At 38.2% G+C, this 9970-nt stretch overlaps 1 protein-coding gene across 1 annotated transcript in view; it reads right to left on the bottom strand.

Annotated features, from left to right (window-relative positions):
- nfascb (neurofascin homolog (chicken) b) overlaps positions 1-9970 on the bottom strand; it is a 139245-nt gene that overhangs the window by 71254 nt on the left and 58021 nt on the right. The window lies entirely within an intron of this gene.

Below are 9970 nucleotides of genomic sequence, written 5' to 3'. Positions count from 1 at the left end.
CACTCTAATGCAGTCCCCCTGACACCCACACAGTCTCTCAGGCGGTCTAAAAGAATTGTGTGGTCGACTGTGTCAAAGGCAGCTGTAAGATCTAAAAGCACTAAAATTGCAGAGCTACCAGAATCAGACATTAAAAGCAAGTCATTAAAAACCTTTAAAAGTGCAGATTCAGTACTGTGCAAAGCCTTGTATCCAGACTGAAATGGATCTAAAGTGCTATTTTCATCTAAAAAAGGCTGCAGTTGCGCTAAAACACATTTCTCCAGAATTTTTGACACAAAAGGTAATTTGGAAATGGGCCGATAATTTGACAAACAAGCACATACTGGCGCCATCTTGGATGCTCCAGAAACTAGACAAGCTCCATTCAATTTTAGCCTCTAATAAGTTGCTCATTAAGATCAATACCTCATATTCCGATTTGTTTACTTTTGTAAAATGACTGAGCATTTTTGGGCTTACCTGTTATTTGTGTCTGAAGTATCTACATGATGCTAATCCTTCTCCAGGAAACGCTCTTACTTTGTTGTAAAAGTAAGATAATCTTTTGTTGTGTCTAAAAGTTTAGTTTGGAGAATTTTTTTAGTTTACTTATCATCAGAAGGGTTATTAGAATAATACACAAAGCGTGCTACTATGAACATACCAATCCATTATTTATAAGTTCTAATGTGTTAAAAAAAAAAATATGTTTTGAGTAAAGAACAACAGCCTTCCAGCTTGTATTCTTAAGTTATTTCAATTAAGAGGAGAAAACTATAATTTACGGGGGACATTGATATTTGAAATAGGTAAAGTAAGAATGAATATAAAATACAAATGTATTTCAGTTTTAGGAGTTAAATGGTGGAACAAGCTCAGTGATGAGCTGAAGACATGTAGTTCTTTGTTAAGGTTTAAGAAAACCTTGAAAGGTGAAATAATACAAAATTATAAAATATAGTAACAATTACTTTCATCCCATTGATTTTTTTTTTAACGTTGATGTTCCAGGCAATCTTATTTTCAGTGGAAGTATAGGATAGGCAAATACAAGCTTTGGCTTCAGCCTATTTCTTTTTAGGTCATTCTTTTTATTGTATTTTATTTTTGTGTGTAAATGTGTATGATTGTTAAATATGTATAATCTGTACTGTTAAACAGGTCACACAAAATGGTTAATGTTTGATGGTTGATTATATGACCGAAAAAAACTTATTTCATTCATTCAGTTATGTAATCCCCCATTTTGGCAGCTGGATTCATTCATTCAGGGTGACATTTTTTCTTGCATTAGTTGTTGCTGACTAGCCGACACATTAACACTAGCACTGTCAGTGTATTTCAATAAAGGTTAAAAACAAAACAAAACGCTAGTTTCTTTTCTGAAAAGAGACGGTAGCTACAAGCACCTGCTAGCTCACTTACGACCCCCTTCATGGTGACAAAGAGTAACACAATGCCTTTTAGTATATTTTTTCTGTATTAATGGTCTAATCAACAGCAATGTTTACAGTGTAGAAATTCATGGCGTTTCTGCAAACTGGCTGTTATATTGGTGACATGCTGACAAACAGAAATAGCCACGGCCTCAGCCAGAGGTGTGTACAGTAATTGCTGACGGGTGACTGAAGGCACTCAGTTCCCCCTTATTTAGCTTGCACATTAAACAGACAGAAAATATTCAGCACTGTCTGGTTTCTACTGCGTATTCGTCAAGTGTACTCAGGACTATGTCCAGTGCATTAATCAGACGAGAACGCCTAGCGGCAGGCTTATATCACGTTTCTGCATTGTATATGATCAGGAATCCATCCATCCATTTTCTACCGCTTGTCCCTTTTGGAGTGGCGGGGGGTGCTGGTGCATGTCTTTGGAGGTGGGAGGAAGCCGGAGTACCCGGAGGGGACCCACGCAGTCACAGGGAGAACATGCAAAATCCACACAGAAAGATCCAGAGCGCAGGATCGAACCAAAGACCTTCATATTGTGAGGCAGACGCACTAATCCCTCTTCCACCGTGCAGCCTGTATATGATCAGGAAATGTGCAAATTTAGTGATTATTATTCAAAACAATAAAAAAAAAACATTGTAATCATCCAGAAATTAGATAAATAACAGATTAAAGGGTAAATATTAGTACTTATTTTATGTTATAATATTCTGTTTTTATTTTTATTTTTGACTAACAAGTGAGGCTCTGTCTCCCCTCACCCCAGGCCCCTGGATGTTACTCTTTTTAGGAGACTAATTTCCTGATCTATTAAGTATTTGCGTGTATTAAAACATGGGCAAACTTGATAGCTCACACACATCTGATCCACTAAACTGGTGCACAGAGGATTATGGTTCTTAAATGAGCAAAATAGAGAGCGCAATCCATTTAGCGCATATTTCTTCATGAATATGCAGAATATACAGTATGCTGATTATTAGACAACCACAACACTGGGAGTAGGAGGTGCAAAATATATAATTATCAAGCACACACACACACACACACACACACACACACACACACACACACACACTCACACACACACACACACACACACACACACACACACACACACACACATATACATACAGTATGTATATATAATAAATAAACAAAAATGAAATAAAATCAACAAATGATAATAGTAAAAAAGAAAAGGTACACATTAATAAACATACACACACCAACATGCACACACTCTCCTGAAGAAAAAAAAAGGGGGGAGATGACAGACACACATGGCCACTACCCCAGTAATCGGTCAAAGCGCAGCACTGCCGCCTGCCAAATGGCTCACGGGGGCACGGTGACAGGTCATGACAGGGGATGTGCAGTAACTTGACCAGGCCCCACCGAGCAGGGCATCCACAGGCGGTGGGGCCCAGAGGCCCCCAACACACAGCCTGGCCGTGGTAGCCAGGGACGCCGACCGCTGCAGGTCAAACCGGCCCCAAGGGCAACAACAGCCTCTAACAATTATAAAAAATAATATATATATATATAACAATTTTTATTAAAATAAAAAACAACAAAACTAGAAAAAGGTGACACTTGACCACGGCGAGAGGGGGAGAGAGCCAACAGCTAAGCAAGCAAGCAGAGAGGCGTCCTCCACCCTGCAGCACACAACAGCATGACACCCGGTGTGAAAGATGAGATGGCAGAGTGCGGGGGACAGACGGCAGTGGCCCCCCAAGCACCTGATACTACACAGCCACCCCCACCAGGTGCTGCAAAACACGCCCAACACCAACCCCCTGCCAAGGCCCACAAAATGCCCGTGAGCGAGGACCCTCCTCACCCCCACCGTAAAGTCCCCCCACCCCCTCCCCAAAGCCTTCATCGCGCACCCCCCACGACTGCTGCAATGATACACATGCCGCCCACACACTGCCACACCGACCCATCCAAAGAGGCCAGCGACACGTAGGAGCCAGAGGGCGACGCCACAGGCCCCGGCGCTGTAAGCTGACTTTTATTTACGTTTTTTTATATTTAGACTGCATAAAATGTTTTTATTTTGTCATGTCTTTCATAATGATTGTGAACGATAGGCAAAATTCCCAAAAAAGTGCAGTTCCCCTTTAAGAGTGAATACTACTAAGTCTGAAGTCCCCCTTTCTCCTGAATCTCGCCCTAAATCCGCCTTCTGTACAGGCCAGGGCTTGTGGCAGTTCAAAGTCCTTAGTTTTGGGCTCTGCAATGCCCCCGCCACTTTTGCCCGGTTTATGGACAAAGTCCTGGCTGGTATCTCCGCCAAGAGTGCCTGGTGTACCTGGACGACATCCTGATACATGTGCGTTCTTTCGAAGAATGCATGGCAATTTTTTACCTTCTCAATTTAATAATTACATGCGATATTCACATTGGCGTTTTTAGGCCTATTTTAGGGGGACTCAAGCCCCCCTAAAATATTCTTAAGCCCCCCTAAATAATTTGGTGTTAAAAAAAAAGAAGAGAAAAAAAAATCTTTTTATTTATTTATTTATTTATTTTTTTACAAATACATGCCGACATATTCATTATAAAGTGGCCCGAATGTGAGTTTAAATAAATAATCATATAACCTGTCATTATTCACTCAGTTTCCCCTCACTTCATAGCGTAAGGTATAGGTTTAGTGCGTCGGTATCCAATCCATTCCACTTGTTCATATAGAAAATGCCCACATCACTCAAAATCCAGTCCGCATTTTCTCTGCGACCTTGCTTGCGGTCTTTGGACTTGTTCGTATAGAAAATGCCCACATCACTCAAAATCCAGTGCGCATTTTCTCTGCGACCTTGCTTGCGGTCCTGCAGGTGTACGAAGCACATTAGCACACAGCACTGCAGAACAAGAACGTGAACGGATGCAAAATGGACATAAGAAACTTTTTCAAGAAAGTAAGTATTCATCACTGCTTGTAGTAAAATGTATTAGCTCCACTTACACCAGGTCTGTGTTTAAAAAAAAGTTACATTCCCGCTCTAAAACAATGCTGCTACTTAGTTAGCTAGTTAGTCTGAAATGCACCATGAAGGTCCCGGTTATTTATAGTAGAATGTGCACTCTTTTTTACCATTTTCTATCTTTGGGGTTACTTCCAACTGGAGCATCAGCTGTGTTTCTCACTTTATATATGGAGGAGAACAGGAGCTGAGCTCATTCACGTATGACTATCATCAGTAGATAATAATAATAATCACTCCACAACCCCTATTGACAGAGGAGCACAGAAAGTGAGAGGGGAGATGCCTCTACTGGAAAGGTGAGTAGGAGAATAATGATACATATAAATAAATATTAAAACAAATTGTTTTTTAAATGGCTTATCGATAAGCCATTTGTTTTATTTATTTCTGGGTGGATCATGTTGACTATTGGTCCTCCTAATTGTCAATCATTCTGGTGATGTTACGTAAGGACATATATATATATATATATATATATATATATATATATATATATATATATATATATATATATATATATATATATATATATATAATTTATTTATATAATAGATTGTATTTGTAATCTACTTTACATTTGATTCCAAATCTCAAAAGTGCTACAGAATTACAACAATTGGTGTTGTTAGGCCTATTTTGGCGTTTTAATAAATAAATGAATAAAAAATGGCTTATTGATAAGCCATTTGTTTTATTTGATATATATATATATATGTATATATATATATATATATATATATATATATATATATATATATATATATATATATATATATATATATATATATATATATATATATATACTACCGTTCAAAAGTTTGGGGTCACCCAAACAATTTTGTGGAATAGCCTTCATTTCTAAGAACAAGAATAGACTGTCGAGTTTCAGATGAAAGTTCTCTTTTTCTGGCCATTTTGAGCATTTAATTGACCCCACAAATGTGATGCTCCAGAAACTCAATCTGCTCAAAGGAAGGTCAGTTTTGTAGCCTCTGTAATGAGCTAAACTGTTTTCAGATGTGTGAACATGATTGCACAAGGGTTTTCTAATCATCAATTAGCCTTCTGAGCCAATGAGCAAACAAATTGTACCATTAGAACACTGGAGTTATAGTTGCTGGAAATGGGCCTCTATACACCTATGTAGATATTGCACCAAAAAACAGACAATTGCAGCTAGAATAGTAATTTACCATATTAGCAATGTATAGAGTGTATTTCTTCAAAGTTAAGACTAGTTTAAAGTTATCTTCATTGAAAAGTACAGTGCTTTTCCTTCAAAAATAAGGACATTTCAATTTGACCCCAAACTTTTGAACGGTAGTGTATATGTCCTTACGTAACATCACCAGAATGATTGACAATTAGGAGGACCAATAGTCAACATGTTCCACAACATCCTCTAGTATACCTTTAAGTCTTTCATATATATATATATATATATATATATATATATATATATATATATATATATATATATATATATATATATATATATATACATATTATGTATAAGCATGTATATATATACTCTACCGTTTAAAAGTTTGGGGTCACATTGAAATGTCCTTATTTTTGAAGGAAAAGCACTGTACTTTTCAATGAAGATAACTTTCAACTAGTCTTAACTTTAAAGAAGTACACTCTATACATTGCTAATGTGGTAAATGACTATTCTAACTGCAAATGTCTGGTTTTTGGTGCAATATCTACATAGGTGTATAGAGGCCCATTTCCAGCAACTATCACTCCAGTGTTCTAATGGTACAATGTGTTTGCTCATTGGCTCAGAAGGCTAATTGATGATTAGAAAACCCTTGTGCAATCATGTTCACACATCTGAAAACACTTTAGCTCGTTACAGAAGCTACAAAACTGACCTTCCTTTGAGCACATTGAGTTTCTGGAGCATCACATTTGTGGGGTCAATTAAACGCTCAAAATGGCCAGAAAAAGAGAACTTTCATCTGAAACTCGACAGTCTATTCTTGTTCTTAGAAATGAAGGCTATTCTACAAAATTGTTTGGGTGACCCCAAACTTTTGAACGGTAGTGTATATATATATATATATTACTGTAACTTGTTCTTAAAAATAGTAGTTATTTTGTTTGTCAAATTTAGTGTTTGTGTGTATATATGTATACTGTATATATGTATGTGTGTTTCTTCCTATACAGTATACATGTATATGTGTGTGTGTGCGTGTATATACTGTGTATATATATATATATACCTATATATATATATATATATATATATATATATATATATATATATATATATATATATATATATATATATATATATATATATATATTTATATAATATATATACACATATAAATTATATGGGTAGATATTTGCTCTAAAAAGGGTATTTCAACAAGTAAACAGTACAGTAGGTAGTTGATGTTGATATATGTAATGCACATAAGGATATTCTAGTCAGATGCGCGTGTGTAAATATGCGATGTGTAAATATCAAAATATTACGTACGTCGAATTACTTTTTGTCAGGCAATATTACATTTAATGACAATTTTACATAAATGAATACATCCAAACACGTTGTACATATTTATTATTTGCAGGAAGAAATAACAGTTACAATTGTGTGTGTATCTTCCAAGCAAGAAAGAAGTTTGATCACATCAACATGGGACTAACTGACACACTCCGCTTCACTGCAGGTCCGCAAGCCACGCCCACCCCCCACAGCCACAGAAGAGGAAAACTGTCCTTTCCCGGGCATGATAAAGTCTTCAATAATGTCAAACACGTAGCGTTACAATAACCAGGAAGATAAAGTGTTTGTCTCACACCTACTAATCAAGCATTCACGTTTTGCCACAACACACATGGGGGAAAGTCCTAATTGGAAATACAGCCATATTAACTCCTAAACTGCCATTTTAACACACACCAAACCATCAGCACGCATCCAATGCTTTCTCGTGGCCACGAGAAAGTTTCTCGTGGCCACGAGAAAGTTTCTCGTGCGCACGTGAAAGTTTCTCGTGGCCACGAGAAACTTTTTATAAAAAAAAAAAAAAATATTATTATTATTATTATTTTTTTTTTTTAATAAAAAGTTTCTCGTGGCCACGAGAAAGTTTCTCGTGGCCACGAGAAAGATTCTCGTGCGCACGAGATACTTTCTCGTGGCCACGAGATACATGTCTAAAAAAAAATAAATTCCCATGTCCCTTTAGGGGCTCCGTACATTCTCACTTCAGACCGGCCTAAAATAAAAAATAGTGGGGTCATGATCTGTGGTCTTAGCGACCACTATCTAACCTTCTGCACCCGTAAAATAGCTAAACCTAAAGCCAATGGCCACATAACAGCCCAATCCAGATCCCTCAAATAATACTCCAATGACAATTTCAATTTAAAATTAGATGAGTGGGACTGGTCCCCTATGCTCGCGAGCAACCTGGTCGATGTCGCTTGGGATCGCTTCAAAACGGCGTTCCTAAAGATACTAAATGACATGGCTCCTGTGAAAACAGTCAGGATCAAAGCCCGCTCGGAACCATGGAGGAATCCCGACCTATTAGCTGCCATAAAAGACAGAGACAGGAAATACTCTGAATACCAAAAATGTAAAACAGAAGTAGATAAACAACCCAATAATATCAACCTCAAATTACTCCTTTTAACTCTCAAAAAGCAATGCAATAAATTAAGAAATAAGTCAACCAACCTGAAAAAATCCTTTAAAAAAAATTACATTAACGACAAAATAGAGGAAAACACGAATAAGCCACGTGAGCTCTGGAAAATTCTCAACAACCAGCTTCCTGGTTGCAGCCAGAAACTTAAAACAAGACTCACCAACATCAGCATCAAGGAGGGTGACTCCCTCATTACAGACAAAATGGAGGTAGCTAGCAGACTTAACATCTTTTTCACCAGCATAGCCGCAACTCTTGTCAACAAGCTGTCCCACCACTCTGGTCGCTTTGGTGTAGAACACATTAAAGCCTTCTACAGAAAGCTAGGAGTATCCAACGATGATTTCAAATTAGAAATGGTCACAGCTGATGAGGTGTTTAAAAAATTGAGCACGCTCCACCCTAACAAGGCCACCGGCCTTGATAATATTCCCTCCAGATTCCTCAGGGACTCTGCCTCCATCATTGCCCCGATCATCACGCACATAATAAACCTATCAATTACACAAGGCCAAGTACCAAAAGATTTTAAGATAGCAAGAGTAACTCCCCTCTTTAAAAAAGGAAGCAAATTGGAACCTGGCAACTACCGACCTGTTGCTATTCTCAGCTCCATTTCGAAAGTAATGGAGAAAATAGTTTATGAACAGGTGGATAATTACCTTGCCACTAATAAACTCATGTACAAATTCCAATCCGGCTTCAGAACTAACCACTCCACTGACACATGCCTTCTCTATCTGACCGACCACATCAAACATGAGGTGGACGCGGGCAAGTACTGCGGCATGGTCATGCTGGACCTTCAGAAGGCCTTTGACACCATTAACCACGCTATACTGTTGGATAAGCTCAGAGCAATCGGATTTAACAAAACCTCTTGAAGCTGGATGCAATCTTACTTGGAGGGGAGGGAGCAGGTGGTAGAGGTGAACGGCACCGTGTCCCCCCCCCCTCTCGGTGAGCTGTGGAGTCCCCCAAGGCAGTATATTGGGACCTTTACTGTTCCTAATATACATAAACATGAATGCGCACTGACGTGCGCCCGGGCCGGGACACAATCAGCACTGCACTGAATTTTTTTTTTTTTTATCATAGAGGTTTATTTGAAATAGGGACAGATACAAAAACATAGACATCTGAAACAGTTATCCGATGCATGCATCACAGTGTTTGTAGCCAAAGCTAATTTACAACAGTCTATTGCAGCACCAAGCAAACAATCGGAAAATTCCCGTCATATCAATTCCTAGATATGGTCGAAACTATTTAAAGTGCACTACGCATAATAAACGCAACATTGTTAATATTGCCACTACGGATAATCTTAACAAAAACTCGTCAAAACAGCCCAATACCTATAATATGGGCTTTTTAAACATAAGATCATTGTCTCCCAAAGCGTTATTAGTTAATGAGGTCATTAGAGACAACAATCTTAACGTCATTGGTCTTAGCGAAACCTGGCTCAAACCAGACAAATTTTTTGCGCTCAATGAGGCATCTCCTCCTAACTATACGATACGGGCTTCGCGGGAACGCCCGCTCCATTACTCGGCACAGGCCTCGAAGTCTCGGCACGTTTCGTCCCATCACTACACACAGCCCTAACTTTATTAGACCCAGATGAGAGAGGTAAGTATGAAATAAGGAGCAGATAATGCCCTCTGTCACCCTACATTACATGTTATACTTTGGTAACAAACAGCAGAAAAGTTACTTGCCAATATGTTCATTCTTCATTTCTTGAGAAAAGCTATGGCACAGAATGAACTGTGAGTTAATAGTGCAGGCGAAATGCAGTCTGGTCATGATTTTAAAAGGGTTTTAGTCCACTGAGCGACAAAAGAAAATCAAAACT

Source organism: Entelurus aequoreus, linkage group LG07 (assembly GCF_033978785.1).
Source record: "Entelurus aequoreus isolate RoL-2023_Sb linkage group LG07, RoL_Eaeq_v1.1, whole genome shotgun sequence".
NCBI classification, from domain to species: domain Eukaryota; kingdom Metazoa; phylum Chordata; class Actinopteri; order Syngnathiformes; family Syngnathidae; genus Entelurus; species Entelurus aequoreus.
The sequence above is the reverse complement of the archived record's forward strand: the minus strand, read 5'-3'. Positions and strand labels throughout refer to the sequence as shown.